This window comes from Stigmatopora nigra, chromosome 13 (genome assembly GCF_051989575.1).
Source record: "Stigmatopora nigra isolate UIUO_SnigA chromosome 13, RoL_Snig_1.1, whole genome shotgun sequence".
NCBI lineage: Eukaryota > Metazoa > Chordata > Actinopteri > Syngnathiformes > Syngnathidae > Stigmatopora > Stigmatopora nigra.
Window position 1 is genome coordinate 5,578,532 of NC_135520.1, and position 24,067 is coordinate 5,602,598.

Consider the following 24,067-nt stretch of genomic DNA (forward strand, 5'->3'; position numbering starts at 1 on the left):
AGATAGGACAATTAAAAGAAGAAGAAATGCTTGCTCAGGAATTTTTCACATGGAAGTGATACAATAGTATTATGTTAGCCTTTTCTAATAACAGTTTGAAAGTATATTTATAATTCGAAGTTGTCAGATACCAAATGCTTTGGCTCATTTTAGACACAAGGCATCCTTTTGTGTCTTTATAGGACACAGCATGTTATCACTTTGAGTGGCGCCAGTCTGACTTGTTGGTTAGGTTCCATTTTACTCAAACACTAGGTATTTTGTTCTAAATCAAAGGAAACTAGATGTTTTCTTTAATATACGTCCTCACACGAACAAGACGAGACAAATTCAGTTTTAAGTAGTTTCTTATTTGTCTGTCAAATGATGAAAAATCAATCATATTGCAAAGAGCTTCCATCTGTATTAGGGAAAATGTTTTCATTTAAAAACTGCAATTGAGCAAGTTTCACACACACCAATCGCACAACTGTAGAAATATCATAGACGGTAGTACAAAACAACAAGCAAACACAACACTGTAAAAGGTAAAAACAATTAAGTTAAACATAAAACACCCCTCAAAATGTTGCTCCAATATTAATAAACTGCTGGCCTATTTACCTAATAGTTGCCTCAAATTAATATTGTATGGTACTATGATATCATTGATCCCTGAATAGGCTAATAATGATTGGACGTGGTCTACGTCTGGCTGGTTCATACCCTCTATTCAGTCATCATTTTCTTGTCCGACAAATGCAGCTTACATGCGAGTAAGTACCTTACAACAAAACCTAAAGTATGAATTCTCTGTAGTGGCACATTTTACTTCAGTGGCAACGGAAGCACAATTTGATTGATTGTTTACGTGTGTGACTACAATTCAACACTCCACATTGATAGACTCCAACGAGTTCACTCGCTACCTATCCACCCAATGCAATCATCATGCATCTTTGCACAGTCCGCTATGTGTGTGTGTGTGTGTGTGAATGCATGCCTGTATGTCTCCACGCAGAGAGCAGCCATTGCCTGTAGAAACAAAGGTAGGGTGATTTATCGCCCTGAACTGAGAGCATAAATCATACCTGCAGCGCAGCGCCTTTAAACGCAGTGTGTCTTGACAGCATTTACCTTTTATAAATGATGGGGCTGCACCTCCCATGAAGCCTTAGACCACAGACCTCACTCATTCCACATCAAACCCCTTTGTTTCACCTCTCCCACTTTCTCATTTCAATATTCACTTGCTATCTACCTCACACGCCATCACTCTCCTTCAGCTAGTTCACCCTCCCAGTCTTCTTTACCTCATTCTAATCACCTCATATCGCGGCCCTTTCTCGGTCTCTTTGCAAGGCATGATGGGATGCTCCCAAAGGCGCCTTGCTTTGCTTTCAGCCAGCGTCCAAATTTGTTAGGGGATAAATAACTAAAGCAGCTTAAAAGGAGACAGCGCTGCATTGGAGCCTGTTAAGGAAATGAATGTGTCAGTCTTGGCCCTATCTGCCTTCCTCATGGCCACTTTTGTGAAAGACATAAGGGGGAGGTGGAGGATAAATAGCACAGGCACATACACACAGGAATAAAAAATACCACACCTGTGCATCATAGAGGAAGTGTGTGGCTAGAAAAACACTGTCTCAGCTGCAGGAGTGTGGCTAAAGATAAAGGTGACGTCTTGAGGCCATTACTTATCCAGCACAGCGGAAAAGGTTTGCCGATATTATACCTGCTGTCTCCCCATAATAGCTTTGGGTTGGGTGCCGTGCGCAGACACAATATAGGCACAAACAACAAGGCACACAATAAATTCCACCAGGCCAATTTATGCACATCTCTTATAAGATGCTCATCTGGTTGAGTTAAAGCAGATAAAATAGCTGGTAAATTAGATGTGACTCAACACTTTATGATGTTCCGCCACGGAGGGAGAACAAAATGTCAATATATTTCAAAAGGTGCCAGAGTAAAGACCAGAGCAGGGACATTCACAAGGATTTTGCTTTGGGATTTAGCTTTTGCTTTGACTGCAGTCACTGTGGAAATTGTGACAATATTGTGATACCTGCATTCTCATCAACTTTAAATTTACGTTAGCGCTACCGTGACATTGTTTAGATACCGTGAACTGGAATTCAGAAATGTGTTTCGATATAAATTATACTACATACTTCATTGTTTGAAGATGGGTGTCTATAGTACTTTACAGTTCAGAGGTCATTGTTTTGAATTTTCGAAGTTAACTTTACATGAAGGTGACAACTAACTTCTGACTTCTACCCACGTGAGTCTGAGTGGCAGAAAACATAGATCATGCAAAGTGGATTCATATCATCCATGCATTAGCGTTCCATTTAGTCACAATTCCATCTGTTAAATCCTTACGCACTTGATCTTCTCCCACTAGCGTGGGGTTCTCATACAGATCCAACTTTTCATGGCAGCAAATGAAAAAGACAGACCCTGACAGACAAGATGAATGGAAACCAAGCCAGTCATTTCAGCTTGAGTTTTCAATGTGACAGTTGTTCTTTGTATTTGCGTTGGATCCTCTACAGTGGAATGGAGAGATACCCTGCAAATGTGCGTGTTTCTGCTGCCAGCACGAGGCTTTTTCTACTGTAACCGAGCAAGAGCCTGCCAGTGTGTAAGTGCACGTCTGTGTGTGTGTGTGTGTGTGTGTGTGTGTGTGTGTGTATGTGTGTGGGTATGTGCGCGTACAGAAAATAAACACCAACAGTCTTGCATTGAATAAAGCTTTACACTTATCCTCGAAATCTGAAGAGAATCTTTTTTTTATTATTTGTTGACAATTATATGTTTATGGCAAGAGACAGTAAAATGCAATGCTCTACCAATTACGAAGAACATGGTTAGGATTTAATGTTTTTGGCAAAAGAAATGTCTTTTCCATGATAGATTTCTTTTGTTATTTCAGGACATCTATTGCATGTTGCATGAAAATTAAAAACTGAACCCTCCATCTCAGAACTGTGAGTGGGATATGCCAACTAATCTTAAACCATGCCACCCTTCACCAGCAATTAGTTTAAGCTTTTAAAATTGACCAATTTAATTGGCTGGCACTGACTTAAGGGAGTATCCTGCCTACTTCCCATAATTCGCTCCAGAACCATCATAATTCTCGTGAGAATAAAAGGCAAGGAACATACTGTTAGTTTGTTCCATTAACCGATAACCTATTTTGCTTGCTGTTCCCTATTTTACTATTACACGTTTGTTATTGTTTTCTGAAGCCAGTTATCTAAATATTACCTAACATTTCATGCACAATTCCACTAGGTTCTTCTCTTGAGATCAGGCTCAAAAACAATTTTCTTAGAGACATTCTTGTGAGAGGAGGTCAGCAGCTCCATGGGGGGATAAGAGGCTAATGTTTGGCTGCTATTAGTATGCCCTCATTCGTGCTGCCGAGAGACTTTGCTTGTTGCAGGCCTGACCTCTATGTTGGAAAACACTGTGAAACAGAGTCGGGTGTCATCTCCCTTGAACCCAGCAGTGCGCATGCAAGGCATGGAATTAATAGAACTGCAAACACAGGCATATACAGACCCGCACAGCTACTTTCGGGCCTGGGTTAATTGCTTTGATTGTTGCCCTGGGCTCTGCCTAATTTAGTGTAGGCCTTCAAGTTGTGTGTTGGTGAGGGCAAATAAAGCATTCAGATGGTATTCATTAACTATTCATAGGAGTATAGTTGATGCCAGTGTTTACCTCATCTTTATCACCCCTGCAAATATCTCCTTTTATAGTTCGCTCAAACATAATCTCTCTACCTTCATGAAGAAAGGCTAAAGCTATGAAGTCATGGCAATTTTGCCATAGATATTTGCCAACAAACTTGCTGAATTTCACTTGACCTAAGGAAACAAAGAGAACTGGGCGAACAAAAAAAAAAATAGAAACAAATTCAGCCATTTGAAAACTTAGGAGGGAGAAAAGCCATGACTATCATTTAATGAAACACCAACCTTGAGATTAAAAAGAAAAGAAAAATTAAGTACAATATGACCTGGGCCAGCTAAGCCTACGGCATACTAATCAGTAAGAATTTTCTCATGCACAAAAGGAGTGACTTGTCTTAAATCACACATTTCTGGTCTACTAAGCAGCAGCCAATAAAAGGTGAAGGTGCCCTCCATCAAACGTATCCTTCTGCGCTAGTTGAGGTGTAAAACAAGGCAAAAGCATATCAGCACTCAAGGCCAGATAAACTCTCTGCTGTGCCATGCAGTGCTGATCTGTAGATAACAGCAAGGTACACACTGAAATGTCAGGTCACTTTAACTCCATGTGTCAAACATAAATGTTCAAAGAAAACCTGGATGAATAATTTATTGTCTTATATTTTTTAATTATTATTTTCATTTGTGTGTGTGCATGTTTATCCCAGTATTCTAAATGTGCTTTTAACCAGGTTTTAAGCCTTATTGTAATAAAGCAACATAAAAAACAAAATGACATTAACTTTAGCTTCAACCAGGTGACCTCAACCAGAGAAGATTGTCTTATCAAAAACAGTATAAAACTCGCATCATAAGATGATTTCACAGTCTCCCAAGAGACAGTTGAAATAATATGTCCACTATCCATATATATTCATGATCCAATCCCAGTTAACTTCTAATCAAATTGACATAAACAGTTGTCTCTAAAATTACAAAATGTGCAAAATACCACAATCTATTCCAGACAAAGGACAAATATATCATATTATTATGACGGACGAACTGAGTTGTCACAGTAATTAATTAGTTCTGCTCATTTTTTTTAAGACTATGTGAAAAGTAGTGGCCCCACCATGTGCCTTTGCCATGAACATTTCTAACAACTGTGAGCTTCCACAAGTTTCTCTAGGTTCATCGATGGGTCATTATTGCACAGTTTCACTTGTAAATCTCTCTTTATCCTTTCATCTCCTCTGTTGGCTTGGTTGTTGTGTTGTGTTTGCGAGTACAGTCCACTCCTCCACCCACTAATCGTGAAAACTTTGGGATATTGGAATGCATACTTCTTTGGGGGTGTCAATGCAAGTCAAGATAGTGTTGGCCCACAAATATAATGGTCTTCTCGGTTGTCTAACACAGGTGAAAATCGTCATATAGTATTCATATGTTCTTATTCTCACCGGTTCCTCTTTATTCCTTCTTTGACTCCCGTACCACCCTAATCACATGATTAATAGCATTTCAACTCCCATCCCATGGGAGTCTCATCGAAATCAAGTAATCTCGAAGGATTTCCCCAAATAATTCATGCTCTAATTTAAATGCAAGACAGGAGCAGGTAAAATGTATAAAACTCAGTTATGAACAGGGCCATTATTTCACAAGACACACAACTTAAGAAAAATCTTGTTCCGTGTCTCTGCTTAATACGCCTAACAGCAGTCATTTGCACTGAGATTTAATGAGACACGTCCCTGTCAAACTATTTTTATTGCTACTCGGGGGAGTGGGGGGTATAATATGGACCTTTTGATATGATGGAGATGATTTACTGTACACAAATAGCTGCAGTGCAGAAGCGCAATGTTTGCATGAAGGTGCTGGTTGTTTACTAGTTTCCTCCTCTGCGCTCTCGAGCTGCACCTGCTGAAGCCTCCCCCTCTGTTGCCTGTATACATTCTGTGGTTTAACATGACGGTGGGGGTAAAAAAATATATATAAATAAATATAAACACTGGCTCTGAAGCAGGTTTTTTTCCCCTCCCCTCACCTACCTCCTGGCCCCTACACTGAGAAGTAATGAGGGGCTACCTGTAATTACAAGCAGCTGCTGTCTTCCCTGACGAACGCTAATTGCCAATAATGATTTTGGAGAGCTGTAAAAATTCACTGGCTAACGTTCATCTCCATGCCTGACTTTTGTAGAAATGGAAGAAGCAAGAGGGAGGGACAACAAGGAAAAAGGGATGTGCTAGGTTTTTTTCTCTCTCCTCTTGCCTGGCTTCTGCAGTCAGGAGTGCAGTTAGGTAATTTCTACTGCTGACATACCAAAAGCCTTTGCTGGCCCTTCTGGCTGAACCTCCCATTCTGACGCTCTCACGCCTGTTTGCTATCTTCTTCACGGGCTGATGGCGGCTTTATTAGTGCCATAATGTGCAGGTGGAGGTTTAAAAGTCCCGTGCGAACCACAGCACAGGAAGGAAGTGGAGGGGAGCGGAGCGAGGAAGACTTGGGTGAATGGCGGAGGTGACTAATAAGCCACATGCATAATTAAAAGACAACGAGGCCACTAATTAATGAATGCTTATGTTTGCCCGTGCGTTGTAATGGAGGCGTCATCAGCGTGCGAGCGAGACTTGGTGTGAAGCAAATTGAATTAGGCCCAAAATAAGAGAGAGGAAGAGCGGGAGGCAATTCACGCAAGCTGCATTATGCGAGCTGCCATAGTCTTTTTGCCACATGGAAAGCATAAGAAGGTAGAGAGGAGTAGTGGGAGTCAAGGTCTAAACAACAACAAACATATTTACAACTTCAATATAGAGTAATATATTTTTAGTGAAAGCTTTTGTAATGGTATCGCATTCTGAAGTATTTCATACCTTCTCTAGATGTATGATGTTATCTTACATGCTTTTTATAGAAAGGATTTCAGGAGATAACAATGGTATTAAGATGTAAGTTGGGGATGTCTAAATCACTGAAAGCCCATGTACTCATTTCTCAAATGCCCATTGCAAAATACAAAAAAAGTTCCATTCCATGAGGCTGGTTATTACCTTGAATTATTCATTAATGGTTATTTTGTTGGACATTAAAGGCTAGAGTATACTTGATCCGAGCTTTGTTCTTAAAAGACAATTGCTTATGCTTAATTCACCGGGGCTCTGTCTCACCTCTGTGAACACAGCAGCTCAGGTCAAGGGTTTGATTAGATAAAAACACAAGGAAGTACTACCAGCAGCTAGAGCTCAGGTGAACACCTGTTTCCAGACTGACACCGTAGGGGATCGAACTGAATTTTGGCAGAGCTGTGCTGCCGTCGATCCTATTTACCGAAATGTGCAGAACAAATAATGGAATGTAAGCTACTGTGTGTATTTAAACACACATGTAGATTGTTCTTCATGGAAATATTAAAACAAACTTACTAATGCATTTCAATTTCAAGGGACCTTTTCTAGGTGACTTATTAGTTGTCATTGACTTTGTGCATATCAAGCTATAAAAAATAAATAGAAAAACAAAATCATGCTCGGTCTTTGATTTAACTGAGAAAAACAGCTTTTCAAAAGAAAGAAATCTTGAAAGTCTCTTATCCATAGTGAAATCAACATGAAATTCATGTTTTAGTTTTCCACTGTATAATAGAAAGGTGTAATTGATAAAAGGGTTGAGAAAGGACTCAATGAGCGGTAGTTCTTCTATGACAATTTTTTATTGTACTCATTGCTTGTGATCAAGTGGTGCTAATTTTTATGGACGACAGACCTTTGAACACCCTCAACTGTGGGAACCATCTGCAATAAAAGATGTTTAAACACCACCTTATCTCCACCAGCTTGAATAGTTTACACTTTTATTGTTACGTGTTCATCACTCTCTAATTGTTATATTACTTTGAGCTTTGCCTCTGTGGGAAGACTGTCAGGGCACTGAATTTAATTGACACTGAGATTTTATGCTTGAAAAGAACATAACCCTGAGCATTGGGAGGCAGTAAAACGATATGATGTGACTTTTTCACTGTCTTATTTGTTTTTTTTTCTGTTGGATTACTCATTTTCCATAAAAGGAAAGCAGACCTGGAAAGGCTGCATAGAATGATCTAATTGTTTGGAATGAGTGAACCCTATTCCTTTCTTTGAGGCCAGTGATGTCATGACAGTTACCAATACAATAACGTAGTGAAACACACTATCAAGTGACACTGTAGAATTCTCTGTTTTCGGGCTATCACACTTTGTCTCAACAAATTACAAGGATCTTCTGTTCTGGGTGGACAAATGTATAGATCATGTGAAGATCAAAAGCACCGATAAGGAAATTAGCTGAATGAAATTGTGGACATATGTAAATGCATACAAAGATGACTAAAATTACCATTCAAAGCGAATTCCCTATGGACATACATCTCAAAAGATTGCTGCTCTTAACAGGCTCGACCAGTTTAGGTATATTCCTCCCAGCCAGATACTCTGGATTTGAATACGATGCCTGATATTTGGTATGTAATAAGGGGCCTGGAGCCTTTCCCTCTCAGTGAGCAGCAAGGGCCTGTCTCCCCGATAATACCATGCATGGATAACCGAGTGAGACGGCATCAGATACTGAAACCGGCGGGCTTAAGGGAAATGAAATTTATTTGGAGGCAGCGGGCGAGGGCGGTGAGGATAATTGAAACGGGGAGCGTTCAGTTGGGGAGAGGAATTGAGATGTTGTCACCGCGTCCTTATCATCATTGGGGCCACTTTGCAAAAGCAATTAAAGAGTCAAAAAGAATATCTGCGCTTTTGCAGGGCGCAAGAGAGCAGAACGCAAGTCAACTAAGGTGCCCCTTGCCTGTGTGACACCAATGTACACACTAACACACACATTTGAAAGTGCAAGTCTATCAATGATCATCAAATCTCCTCTGGCACACGGGTGAAATGTTTTAAAAAAATATGTGCTTGTTTTCATTAAAGATATTTTGCATTGCAAAACCCACAATGTAATTTCATGTTTAAAAATAACTGTTGGCTCGTTTGAAAATGTGCCTTTCTCTATTATACACAATAATAGCAAACTATAAGGAAATCGCTGATAGAGTAAGACCGAATAAGCCGGTAGTTTGCAGTTGGTTTCTTCTTTCAAATGTTAAATATTTAGATGACTTTGTAAAAGATGCAACAAAAATCTAACAGCAGCCTGGTTAGCAGATTAACTAATCAAAAGGCATTAAATTTTTTTGTCGTTTTCGGAACAAAGAGGAGACGTGCTTATAAAAAAAAATCACGCTCTCTTACCAGTCTATACTTGCCATGTCTTTTCTCCAAATAGAATTTGTAATGTGATTCAAATGGGTTCATCAACATGGATGCCATGGGTGAGAACACTCAAATTACCGACAATGTGGAGGTTTATAAGTGTTTTCATTTCGACTAAATGTCTAAGATTAAGACACATTAAGTGACGATAGGCAATTAGCACAGTAATGTTACTTTCCATTTGCTCCAAATACCTATTTACGCAAACACAAAAAAAGATGTGCACAAATTAAATAATGAAGTTTGGTAAAATAATAAGGCGTTCAAAAAACATTATCCATGTTTGTAGTAATGGAATGCAGAAATCCAATTTAAATCAGTTTTCAAAGAGCCACATAAAGAAAGAAAACCAATCACTTTCAGATTGAAGCTATCACTGTTCCTCTGCTCACTTAATCAGGCGAATGTGATCAATAAAAATTACCAATGACTTATTGCTCAGTACTTAGTACATTTTATGGACAGTGAACAGTAACTCTGCTGTTTCAATCAAGTCATGCGTACCATTTTGCATGAAAGTGCAAATTCGTATTTGTCGTGGACATTATAGTTGACGTTCTCTCAGATATTATATTTAAAGAGCCCATTGCATGAACAATCTGTTTTATACAGGATGAAAACTATATTCAAACAACTAGAGGAATATTCCAAGACGTGCCAGCCCAAAAATCTCAAAGCAAAAGGAAGAGTAAGAGAGTTAATGGCAATGTAACAAAGAGAACTGGAAGGAGCAGTGACAGATATAGTGAGGATGTGATGAGCTCTCAGATGGAAATGGAGGGAGGAGAAACTCAGTGGGGGGAACCCGTAGTAATGAACAGGTGGTGGGGTAAGAGAGGGTTAAGCCCGGTTCTGCTAATGTCCCTGCAAACCCGCTATGTGCTGTGTGGACAGATGTGTGGATGGACCACTATCTACTCAAACACCTTCGTCAGATGGTTGGTCCTGCCAAAGCCCACTAGCTTTTTGCTGGAAACATCCCTTGTCTGTCTGCCTTTGTTCTTTTGGTTATTTCGGGGCCGGGAAAATTCTCTCTGTCCAGGTGGAATATTGCATTTGACAACTGCAACAGCATGTGGGAGAGCAAAAATCTAACCAAGTCCAAGCAATATTGCCAGATAACGGTAGAGTCACATGATTTGGAAAGCATTGACATTTTTCAGATTTTTTAGGGTGTCTTCACATTACATAGTGAGTTTGTGTGTGTATTTTACTTACAGGTTGAATTCAACATGAACCGAAGATTCATATAAATTGCAGAAAAAGACTGACAACTTATTTGCTATGATGTATATCACAGGACTGACATTATCTTGCTGGCCTGTTTGGATAAGCTTAGTAACAAGTTGCTCCATCCATCCTTTATAAGTCAATTTTATCCTAAAATTAAAATAAAAAATAAAGAAAAGAAACAGAAATAGAAATATGACATTTCCATGTCCTTTTTGAAATCTTTCGCTTAACTCATCAAATCATGTGAGTTAAGGTGGGAACTTTTCAGATTTGAAATACAAGTGTTCTGTACCCCGTATGCTTAAAAATGTGTGCATGTTTTTGTAGGCAGTGGATTACAAATACTGGTATGTACCACAACATTGCCATTCTTAAGAACGATTCACTTGGGTAAACGCGCAATTTCACGAAGTCGTTGGTAACAGCACATTTGCAAATCCAATTGCCTAACAACTATTATGGCATGATACATACAGCCATCCCTCTTGTAGAAGCACAATCACTTTGTTGATGATCTGCAACCACACCTCTTCGCAAGGCATCCACATATGCGAGTCTTCACGCACCACATATCTATTATTAATAGAATGAGCACATCAAATAAATAAATATGACAGATGAGCTAATACTACTCAAAGTTTGTAGTTGACTAAAGAGATAGAGGAGAGCTTTTTCCCCTCCAAAAACACAATCCACAAAACACTTAGAGTTAACTGTTTCATCTTTTTCTCTTTCCATCACTTCTGCCTTGCAATTCGCTAGCAATTCAGCACAGTTTCAAGAATTCTGTACACAATAATGTAAGCGTTTTCGAACCTTACTACAGTTGCTCGGGGTGTGTTAACAGGCAGCAAAGAACAGGATGTTGTCGTTAGGCACATCCACATTCTGTGTTGAAGGCATGCAAGTCGTTTGACTGAGGGCGATATGAGACAGGTGTTTCCCTGTTTGTTTCTCTGACTAGGCTTAAGTTAGGACTGTTTTTAACAATCTTACTTATGAGTGGGACCAACAAGTAATAATAAAACATTATCAATAGTCGTTATGGCAAATGAATGCATCCTCAAAGTGTGATCTTGGTCTAGAAGCGAGTCTTGTGTATTTAAGCAAAAATCCGTGTGCAGTGTGGAGAATCAATTGTGATGGCAACACATATAGTGTTTTCCACCTGCACCTGTTGTTTCGCACTCATACACAACATATAATTTCATACGTAGAGCAGATCAAATCAGTAGATAGCATAGCCAGCCTCATCAGATGGGCGAGCTCCTGTGCTGTTCATTAACGTCCAATTGGAGGCTGGCTGGCCAACGGCCTGCCGTTAGTCCCACTTGGATAAACAAGACAAATCCAACGTGCAGAAAGACACAGATGCTGACGAGAAACAAAAGGTAGCAAAATGAATTTAAGGGAGTATGGAAGCGCAGCTGGTGAGACAAAGAGCAAGATAGGAGAAGTGATGGCAAGCTCAGCCGTAGCCTTGGTTTCAGGGAGGTCAGCTGGGAATTTTGGATTGCCGTTGCCTGTGCGACGCCCACACACTCGGCCCGCTCTCCCCGGGATGCCGGCGCCACCTGCTTCCATGGTGGATGGCAGCTTTGGAGCCCAGCAGGAGGGCTGGACGGACGGACTGACAGACAACATGTTTCAGTGAGTTTGTTTGGAAACCTGTGCCCGCCCAGCCAGGGCAAGGAAAACTTTGGAAGAGAAGGGTAAGACAAACAGAGAATTTTCCTCCCCCTCAATGCTCTACAGTATCTTTGTGATACGCAAAGCAAATCCAATACTCACAGATAGGTATGTCTTTTTCTGATTTAGTTACTATTTTAGTGAGGCTCAAACCATAAGATGTGAGGACAACTGTGGCATTTTGCCATAATGACATCTGGCCATATTTCACCCAATCAGAATAACCTTCTTTGAAACAAGAGAATCGCAACACAGAGACATAGCTGGGGAAAAAAAGCCTTTTCTCTTTGTTCCATCAAGACAATTGTTTCTATACACTGAAGTCATCACCACAACTAGACTCCATAATTGGGACAAGGGATCAGAGGCAGTTAAAAAGCCTGGCTCTAGAGGTAGTTATGTGTATTGTACAACGGCTAAATGGTCGGATTTATAGCACTGTAAGCGGTTATCGCTCTTTTATTATACAACACAACATTGTTTAATGCTATCCAAAAGGGAAGATGACACAGTAAATAGTCTATCCTATTTAAAGTCATGTGTGTATCTTGTCTGTCACCCTAAAAGAAAAGCTGAATAAAATAAAATAAATGGAATATCTGACCCTGTGAGAGATCCACTTTCTACGGAATACACCAAGTCATCATCCAGTCAATAATAAACGCACACACTGAGTTCTAAATCTTATTTGCTGCCACTGCTGGTTGGTGAGATGCTTAAGTGGGATTATGGGAATAGCGAGCATTATTACTTTTATCCAGTGCAACTCGTGCAGTCAATAATGGCGCGACATCACGAGCATTATTGTTCCCAGCTGCTGCATTCGAGGTGATGCAACATTTCCTGTTGACTTAATGACAGGAATCACTTCCTCTACACTACATCCAATAACTGTGTAGGACCCCACCCAGTCATGTGATAAGGATTCTTCATCATCTTTATTGGATTCCATCTCCAAAGAAATTTGTCGCAAACACACAATCCTTCATTTTGCCGTAATTTCTTATCTATACTGGCTGCTGCTGGAATTATTTACTAACAATAAACCTCCCATAATCAAGCACACTTATAGGCAAACCATGCAGATGCAAAATCCAAATAAGGAATAAGTGCTAAGGAAGCAGTACCTTTTTGCCTTTCTCTGATGCTCCTCCCATCCTGTTGCCATTTCCACTCTCAATGATGCTTTCAAGCAGGTGAATGCCCTGAAGACAACATGGCTACTAGCCGATTGTATTGTCTCGGGTGTTTTGGAATTGGCAGGGGCTTCACAGGTATGCCGGCTGGAAAAAAGAAAAAAAAAGATCTGAGGAAACTGTCCAGGTTACATTCACAACTGTTGGAAGGCAACTTTTTTACTGCCATTTGCAAAAAAAGACATTCCCACTCCTTTGGCCTCTTCTTTGTTAATGCAAAATATATTGGGATATGGGAATCAGAGCTTTTATACTATGCTGAACAGTTTCAATGTGCCACATAGGAGTTTAGTGTACTTTCATTGTGCTTTTTTTACATGGTTTTGTTTCATTTAGAAAAATAGAAACTTCACTCTCGCAGAAGTCCATTCACTTTGCTATTTTAAAATTTCAGGGAACAAAGCTGCAATTTTACTATTACAGAGACAATACAATGAGACAGATCAATGAAAGAACATTGTGTGGTTTCATCCGACTATACAGTAATAGGAACAGATATTACTTTTGAAAAAATTGGTTTAACTTTAAGGAAAATAGCAGTTGAGATACTAACAATATCCTGACCTAATAAATCCGCCAACATTTTTGGCTTTGTTCTTCACACGTACTTTCAGTGAATCCCTGTATGTTCTTTCAAACATTCCCCACCTGCTTTTTGATCTATAACCACGGGTGAGCAGCAGAAACCGCTGCCCAGCAACTGAGGGCCCACATCTGGGGTGTAAAGAGAATTATTCATTGTTTTCACGCAACAACCAAAGTGTTGGCGCTCAGTGAGCAGATGCCCTCCCATAGTTAATTCAACATCGGGCACAAAGCCACTGACTAATCAGCGGTGCCCTATCCATTGCCACTGCAGTACAGGCCGTCCTTATTAAAAATACAGTGGTGAAACTTGCCCAAAGCATTTGAAATCAAACTCAAAATATTGCAGGACACTTAGGACACAAACACAACTGAAGAGCACACTGGCTTGCAATTGTTCAGATTTACAATTTCATAGCTCACTTTTAATCAAACTTGTTCCAAATTGTTCCTCTTGCTTTAAAAATGTTTTTACATTACAAGAATGCAGCCAAGACAGTCAGATTTATAGCAACAACTCGTAATTTTCCAACACCGTGACATGAGCAAATAAATGCTGATGCTTGCATTGATCTCATTCTTTTGAACCATTTTTTGGAGAGGTTCTGCGGACAAATTCTAAAATTCTTTCAAGTGGAATAGTAAATGAAATATAAATTAAAAACCACACCTTTATTTAAAATACCAATTTAAAAGATAGTCATTATAGACATGGGTTCAAATATTTCAAATAGATGGATGAAGTAATTTTTAAAGAAAAATTCAGTAAATGTTGTCAATCTGGACTAGAGTAATGAGTAACAAGAACGTCAAAATTTAATTGACAGGTTTTGAGCATTCTGCGGAATGCCATAGAGCACAATCCTAATTGAAGTGGAACAGAGATGAGCTGAACGTAGTTGTCATTCCCGCAGTTTACCATGAAGAACAGAAGAGGCAGTGCCAGATCACCTTACGCACCAATGATTGCAGCATCGAGTTGGCCGGATTGGGGTCTGGACTGGACTTCCACTTTTGCGTCCCAACACACCACCCAGTATCTGCTGCCACAATCAAATAAGTGGTCTCCTAGTGCCCAGCCCAGCAGTGTTGCAGGCTTCCAACCAGAACACTGCCGATGTTTGAGCCAACGGTTAAAGATGTGTGTTGTGTACACCATCAATGGAATGAAGTGGTCATCAACTTCACATTAACAAACAGAGATGTGCACAGCTGTAGCCAGGAGCCATTGGCGAACCGTCCTTCACCAAACAAGGGAAACTTAATGAACTGGTTATAAACTGGACAAAACACCTGGGATGATCATACTTACTTCATGTGAAGCCAATGAATGTTTAAAAATGAAGTGTTCAAAGTGAAATCTTCCGGTATATTTAACAAGCTGGGGGCCAACCTTTTTGTGATTCACTTTTTGTGTAATACTTCAAACTTTCATAAAAAGTAATTTCAGAAAGTCGCCTACAGTTGGTATGAGAATGACAATGTAGTATTTATAGTATTTGACTCCATTTCAGTTTCCGAGTCTTGATTCTCGTCCACATGTACACACCAAAATGTGGTGCAGATGAAAACAAAATATTGGAATTTCTCAGGCATATTTTCATTTAGACCACTTCAAATGAAGTGGTCAGTGAATGCATAACGATAATTATTCATGCTGTGAGACGGAACACAAGCCACTTCATTCTATTCAAGTGCAGCAATCAGTTAGTTACCCAAGCTGTCAGAGTGTCTGCAGGTAACACATTCCCACAGGGGAAGCATCTTGTACCTTTGCTTCTCATTCTGTTCCATTGCCAAATCCCCTCCTGAGCCTAACTGGAAAATGAGAGACACTCCAAATCTGGTACACGGAACAGCATTTTTTGCAAGTTGACAGATAAGGCTGTCCGTGCCAAATATTAAGTCTCTTGCCATTCCATCAAACCTGGATCAAACCTCACAAGTTGCTACAATCGTGTCCACCAGCAGTTCCCCCATCAGCTGGGAAGTTAATGCACAGGTTAAGTATCCAGTCAAATGCAATCAAATGAATTTTAATCAGAGCCAAGTGCTATTTTTCAGAGAAATTCAAAATTTACGACTCAAATAAATGTCAATAAGCGAATGCTTCATTTGTTATGTGAAAATAAATCAGCAGCATTGTATAACTTAAACAAAAACAATCGAACAAAACACAGTGCTTCCAAAAATTGATTGCATGGTTGCATAATGTAATGTGCCTTCTTCCTTTTAAAGAAAGTACTGCAGACAAAGGATCCAGATAAATTTCCGTTTTATGAGTCACATATGAATTTCCACACCACTGTCTGCTCTGATGCCTTCATCATTCGCAACAAACTCCATCCTACGCTGCTTGTCACACTAGCATCAAACCACGGTCCCATCATCATGAATAGATTCCAGACTCTATTTTAATAACACTGCAGCAAAAGCTCAGTTTGCAACAGCACAAGAATCTGATTTGAGTTGTTGTTTTGGATGAAATGTAAAGGATGTGTTGATGTCCATATGTTCTTGTGGGTATTATTGCAACTCTCCAATCAAAAAGTCCAACCACCAAGTGAGAGGTGCATAAAAACATGCCTTGTCTATATATTTCCAGTAGGTCGGTAATCTCAATCTTTACAGGTACTTAAACGTAAACCGCCTTCCAACATTTGATATCATACTACAATATTTGGAAAGTTTCTGGAAGGTGATAGGGTACATATCAATTCGGAGAGAATTACAATTCTCCAATAGTGTTCATCTTGGGTCTTGCATCCCCAAGATTTCTGCCCCCGTTAGTATGAATAAACTCTCCCCACCACAAGGAATTAGCATGAAAGGGGTGTAGAAGAAGGGTGTTACTTTAAAGCCTCGTGAAAAATGTTCACGTGCAAGTACTTTGGAACTGTATGCTGCAGGGACTTAGAGGTGGTCTTGGTATTAAAAGTGATAAGGTACTACATTTTTTTTCTTCAATCTGGTTTTGACCTCTTTCTAATCCCAGACTCTCCTGAAGGTAGGAACAGCAGTATGTAGCTGCTATCATGGTCATGTAAAAGTGTCAAAAGAAAAAGCCACATGGCATTTACAAAATGAAAAGCACTTTGATGGCTGTACTTTCTTTTGTGGCTTATCCTTATCTTACTATTAGACTAAGCTTGGCAACAATAAGCATGACCTGGTGTTCTTAGCCAAAGCCTCATTAAAATACAAAAAGACAGGGAATGCTAATTTTACCCTAGATCCTGAAGAAGCAGAAAAAGAACCAACAAAAAGGGTCTTCATTAAAAAGAGCATGCATTATTCAAAGAGCAGCAGGCCAGAAGAATGGCTTAAGGCCAATTACGCACTACTGGAATCTTCCTCAAACTGGATGCTCATCCCCAATCCCTTCCTTTATTCAATATTCAAATATACTAAAAGGAAAGAATGGGGAAAAATAAAAGGGAAATGAATTTTATCATTATTACCACTTTAGAAGTGAAGCTGGAAGTTTCTAATAAGTAACTTATTTCAGGTTAATTTAAACAATGTTATATACGTATGTGTGGAAAAAAATGATTACTATCGTTGGTAATAAATTGCTGTCTCTCATGTAAATTTTTCAGATATAGCCAAATACCAAAGACAATGTTCTTAGCAGTTATAGACAATAATTACTAGATTTGTCATAAATTATATTCTATTTTTTGTATAAAAGAAACAAAGTGAGCATCATTATTGAATGAATACTAAATTTTCAATAACAGAGTCAATGATGTTACTTATTCAATATTCCTAAAAAAGTCAATATCAAGAATGCCAAAGGCAAATGTGGATGTAAATATGGCCTTTCTAGTTGGCGGCTTTTGACTTAGATTGCTTATGAAGTACATCTGAACGACCAACAGTCTCTGGACTCAGTCTAGTAACCAGTTGGCATCACAGAGCATGCATACGAACCATGAGATGTGTCACTTGACTGTAAGTTCACACATGGACAGGAAGTGGAAAGGATAAAAGGAAGATAGCAAAGTCACTGGTTTACTGGACGTCATTGACAGATCAGATCGCACAGCAGACGGGTCTGCAGTCAAGGCAAACAGCTGCTGGGACACATTTTATTAACATTGGAACATAGGGAAGTGTGCGTGGGGGTGGGAGAGTCATGTGGTTACAGCCTGTCCCTCTGTCACTCATCCTGTCACAAGATTTTCACAGTTTCCCATTGTGGTCGTACATATGTGTTTGTGCATGAGCCAGAGACCTACTTTATTTGAAGAAGTTTTTCCTACTAAAACTGATTATTCCACCAAGACTGATAATGTGTAAAGGCTTGAGCATCTAGTTTTGTTGTAAATGTGCACTGGGGTCTGGGTGTGCTGTGTGTGTGTGTGTGTGTGTGTAGCCTGGGCCTACTCCTGGTTCTGCACAGTAATAAGACCAGACAGGGAATGGGCAACAGCTCTCCAGAATGATCCACTCCATTTGAGAATTATGGGAGAACCGAGCACCTGAACTCTTGCTGACACGCGCACACTTTCCTCACACACAAAATAAAGACTAAGTGGCATTGTGTCAAGAACAGTGATGCTACAATGTGATCACATGAAGAAGAAGACATGTCATTCATAAAATACAAAAAGTTGAAAAACTCCAAGGTATGTGTAAACATAAACGGAAAGACAAACATCTTGTGCTTCATCCATAGGCAATCAATAACAATCATTACTGCATAATTACTCGGGTGGTTCCCAGAAGTTTCCGTCCCTGCATCTTCACAGAAGCAAATTTAATTCATCAGATGTAATGAAAATTCCATCTTTAATCAGACATGGCAACTTGCTTAAAGACAATTTCCAATTTCGCCACTGACGATTAAGTAGGATTATGATTTGGTCTAAAGCTAGATTTAGTGACAACCATGTCCTTTTCTACGGTGAAACCAAGTGGGTGGGGGTGTTGGTACATGTGCATGGAACCGAAAGGACGAAAGACATTGACAGACACAGAGAGCAGAGAGGAGAGTGGAGGTTTGGTTCCAACTGAGCCCTTAATTAGCTGGGCTAATTGAGCTGTTAATTGATCTGTTGTCTTAATTAAACATCTCCCAACGCTTCTTTGCTCCTTGTAGTTAGGAATCTGAGGGAAATGTGTGTGTGTTTGAGGAAAGGGGATGGGGTGATTTCGGAGAGTAAGAGTGAAAGAAAAAGAGATCACATGTAACACTTAAGTAGCCAGCCTAAAAAAAGGTGATTATCCAAGTGGCCTGATGACTCCATTAAACACTTTGGCTTATTTGACTTTGCGGCTAAAACCACCCTTGCAGATTTTCTGGCAGTTAATGTGCTAGGGAAATGTATTTCAAGCAAAAATCTGATTATAACTAATCTAGCACAGATATACTACTCTGACAGAGCCGCCTATTTTTGTAAAGTTGGGTGACTGACAGGCGGTGCATGCAGTTTCAAATGTCTGGATCTTTTCTTTACAGGGAAATCATAGCTTTTTACTACATTTGTATCTTTCCTAAATTGTTCACCAACAGTATATAGAAGCATTTGCAATCATGAGCAGAGGTGAATGCAGTAAGTGAACCGAGTACACCTGTAACCAGATGAAAAGGGACAGGAAAGTAAGAAAGGGCTCCTGACATTCCTACACAAGTCAAGTGAATTATTTATAGCACATTTTAATGGTTAACTATAAGGCAGTGGTTTGGTCTTGTTGACAACATTGCACTGATTGTCAAAAGTGCTTGACTGAGGTGACCCTTGTGCTCAGTGAAGGGTGGAGAGAGGTTAAACCCTGCTCTTGTTTGTGTTTTCACCGTGGGGTGCCTAAGCTTACAGTGCCATATTTGTCTATAGTGTAACTCCACAACTGTCCTACAATGAGTAACCAAGTATGTCTGTGGGGAAAAAAATTAAAATGAACAGTATGAACAGAATACACAGTGAATCTGCAAAACTGATACATTTCAGCATATAATCAAAGTACCTATATCGATAGAAAAGCACCACAATATACATATATAAATAGAGGGAGAGGGAGAGAAAGACGGGGAGAGAGACCTCGTTGGGTTTTGGGAGGATGTTTAGCTACACCCAGAACATGCGGGAGAATATGGACTAGCCCATTATATTAATGTATAATTTCCAGTTGTAACTCATTGCCATCTGGTTCTCATTGAAGGTGTTATAAATAGCAAATACCAGCATGTGGGCTATATATCTCCATGTTATGAACTTGAGTATCAGGACTAATAACCCTGTGTCACTGTGAAAGCCTGTGTCATCATCTTATAGTCTGATACGAGCTGTCTCCTATCACAGAGTTCATTCATATGCATCATTTACAATTAACGTAAACAGATTAGCCCTGTTGAGGAACCTATTACACTCCTGTATCACATAAGGCATGCCAAAATAAGGCTGGCTAAAAATTTTACTTGCACTGTTCTGTGCGAATATGTCAAGTGTGAATGTGACTGCAAGAGGTGTGATGGGGAATAAATGATTAGATTAATAGATGGGAAGCGTTAATGCGAAACTGAAGGATCAATATATTAAGTGAAATAGGGGCGCCCAAAGTTCAATCTTAAAAGTATCCCAAAGGATAAGAAGCATAGTGAAAGAGATTGTATAGAAGTATGATTGCTCATTAGCAAAAGGCATTTCTAATGGATTACTATGTTTCACGCCCATCTTATTAAGATGAAGCTACTCTGTAGACTAGGCCAGTTCTAACCGGTGCGTGGGAAGCAGGAGGCAGAGGACACAGGAAGTCATTGAATGCTTCCTACAGCTGCTTTAACACCTACTGACCACATGGAATGAGGAGATGTAGTTGCCAGTAAACTCAATATTAAAAATGAGTTGGTAGCCACAAGAGCAAGTGCAAATCCAGCATTCAAGCTTGGAATTGCATAATTGCTTGTTTTGTTATTCTGTAGTTGAATTTGACTTTTTTTTCCTATTAGTGTTGTGCATTGGATGAAAACTGCTGTCTTTGTTCTAAAGTTCAGGCAGTGAAGCAGATGGCTCTTCTCGGTGTGACACAGCAAGCTATTTTTCTATACTGTTGTGTACTGGTTTATTACCAATGATGGTGCCATTGATGTCAGTATATATGGGAAAGCCTACAATTTTTAATATGAAATATTGGGAACATTTAAAAATAGGCCAGATCTCTTTCCACTATTCAAAAACATGCAACAAAACTTAATTGAATCACTATCCAAAAGAAAATTTAACAAAGCATGTAAACAGAAATTTGTCCCGCTCATAAAAAAAACAATTTGCATCAGATAAATCACTCAGGGTTGTCCTCATTTAATACAACGCAAGACTGGTCAGCTGATGTACCTCCTTCAGGGGTCAAACACAACAGTACCATTCACTTCCAATTAAAAAAAAAAGAGCTAACTTCATCCAATGTGTCACTATCCTTTCTGCTTTTTTCCCCCTCACTTCCTCTCTCTTCACAAGACGTCTGGTCTTTAATGTATTTCAGAGAACATCTGCTAACTATCACTGAACCTCATGGGATTTCCATTTAGCCCAGTTAATTACTCTATCAAGCCAGGTTCATTATCATATTCCTCCTCTTAAAAAATGCACCCGACACTTTGTGACTGTCAGTGTGTGCGCATAGGTGTAAGTGTGTAGCCTGGACTCTATGATGTGTGTCTTAAACACATTACTAATTGCAAGTGGTTGAGCTATTATACTCCAATTAATGAACCACAACCGTCCATAGGAATCATCTCGCAGAGTCAAGAAATTAATATGTTAGTTTGTTTCTCACGGGACGACAAAAAGCTGGTATTAATCTAAATAAACAGAGGCCCTTTGACATATTCTGAATCATTTCATCCATAGAGTTTTTTCCAGGTGACCGATTGCACAGAATCCAAATGGGAATATTATGTCATGGGTGAAAAGTGACACCATTTCTTATGAGATGCATTATATCCCCCAACAATAGAAAACAGTTGCAAGGTGTATGATTTTCCAGTCTGGAACAAGCAATTGAGTCCAGCTCACTAATGTCAAACCAAGAGTTTCAAAACTCACCCATAGCCCATATAGAAATTGTGTAGCTGAATTGCAAAAGCCTTCCGAACTGGGCATGATTTGCTTTTGCTTTCACTATAATAAAAAGCCAAAGAAAAATAATCTAAGCAAGAAAATAGAACTCTAACCTTTTGAAAATGAAGTACATTGAGATTTCATAATTTCAGTTGCTGTTTGTCCTGACATTTTTGGGCAGTTTCCCTCTGGAAAGTCTGAATTTCAGAAAGTTTAGTGCTGGCAAAGATTTGGCTGAAACACAGTGTCTTTCATGATATGATGCGTAGCAAATGAGAAGCCATTTGTCACCCACAGGGTCAGATTTCTCCTTCAGGGATCAGTATACAATAACATAAAAATAATCATCAACAAAAGATTGCCTCTCTCAGTATGCATACAAAGTACTTTAAGATGCCATAATTAATTTGTTGTTGTAACTTAAAAAATGCCTTAAAGTGTCTATTGTTCTGTTCCTAGAGGTCACAGGATTTAAAGCATTGCCAGCTGTTGTGCTAAACAGAAACAAGAAGACTAACAATAACCACAGATTCATCTAAAGCACACAAGCAAAAAGGGTTGGCAAGATCAGGGAAGCTATTTAAAAGTAATAGAGCTGCTTGCTTGAAACGCGTTGACCTCGACGGTGTGCAAATACTTTGAACCAGAATTCTAATGAAGGATCATGTGCAATATGGAGAAAAGACACAAAGCATAGAAGAATGAATTGTGAACCAAATTCAAACCATCCATCACTGATTTACATTTCAAAATGCATAGGTCTGAGATAGACTTTTAAAACAAATGAAACATAATATGGCGAGAAAATATATATAATAACTGAAAGCCTTCTCTGCCGAGCTACCTCTTAATGCTTACTTGCCATTCTTCCAACAAATAGAATCCCATTTACCACCAACAACAGCAAATACATTTTTGATTAAGTTGGCCATAATAAAATCTGTCCTTCTTTGGTGGCAGATATAGGATATTAATTTGTTTTCAAGACAAACTACCAACACACGGTGTTGTCTTCTGGGCGGAGGTCAAGAACAGTCTGTCTAGACCAAGCTACAAAGCATAAATTATTCATGAGAAATTAGCTTCTTTTTTTTGCATTAGACATTTTCATATTTTCTATAATGATCCATGTTTACTGCTTATAGTAAATGAGTAAATGGCTCAATTGTAATCAGTGCAACTATTAAAAAGCTTTAGCTTGATATGCACTATGACCTAAAAGTGCCTCTATCCAGATTTGCAGAAATTCGATAAATACCGTATTTACTCGCATATAATTTTACAATTTCTCACTTATAAGTCACCCCTGATTCACAATTTGCACGGTTTTAATAGGGACTACAAATGGGTTACTTTGAAGTGAAACTTTCAAGAAAAATTATCGCTTATGGGATTTCTGAGATAATATATGAATCAAAAGCACATTATTAGGGTCAATAATCATAAGGAAGTCAATATGCCTGTCTTTGTAAATGCAAAATATCAAATTATTCAATAAAAAAAAAGAAATGTCTCTTGGGTGCAATAATAGCATTACGCAGGTATCAAGGCTGATATTTTAACGATCACATCAAGGCTCATCATTTTTTGTATGGTAAATGTGCCTTATATGTCAGTAAATATGGTATATATTGATACAAGTGACATTGATTACTGCGTAGCTGAATTGCTGCATTGTATTGAACAATCAATAATTGCAAGTAAATAACTGTGTTTTATATAGTTTATGGTGCCTAGTTTCAATGATTGGATTAAATGTGAATGTGTTTTGTTAGCAATCCAACAGTTGTTTTGTTTAGTCGCTGTCAGCTTGGATTCACAATGAGAGAGGATAATGTAAAGCAAAGTGCAAACATGAACAGTAGGGGCAAGTATCATCTTTCAGATTGAATTGTATTTTTTGTAAAACAAAGCGTGCAGTTTCTGTTTCTTAAGCCAGACATGACATTTTCTTAATTAAAAAGTTTCTATTTAAAAAAGGGTTAATCAATGCAATCTACATATTTATGAGTAACAGAGGGCCTAATTTTGCTTATTTTCAACGAGAGGTAATTCAGTTTCACGCATGACTCAAATCCTATCTGTGCCATGTAGAAGCAAATATATTTGGTGCTGTGTAAATCCAATTTCAATATTAATTAGAAATATTACTAAATTATACATTGATTGTAGAACGAAATCTATATGGCTAAGATCATCAAGTTGAGAGGCACTATGCCTACCCGTTTCCTGGATTAGCTGAGTGGTGTACTTGAAATAACCTTTGATGCGCCACCATTATTGTATTAATCTATTCTAAAACAATTTGGTTGAATTAATTA

General features: G+C 38.9%; 1 protein-coding gene across 4 annotated transcripts in view; it reads right to left on the reverse strand.

The window, feature by feature from the left end:
* The window catches only part of LOC144206011 (uncharacterized), a 142,801-nt gene that overhangs the window by 77,164 nt on the left and 41,570 nt on the right, over window positions 1–24,067 (reverse strand). For all 4 annotated transcript variants that reach the window (XM_077730674.1, XM_077730675.1, XM_077730673.1 and 1 more), the window contains one exon: window positions 13,030–13,185. The gene's annotated coding sequence lies outside the window, so the exon portion shown is untranslated. The remainder of the gene's footprint in view (window positions 1–13,029; window positions 13,186–24,067) is intronic.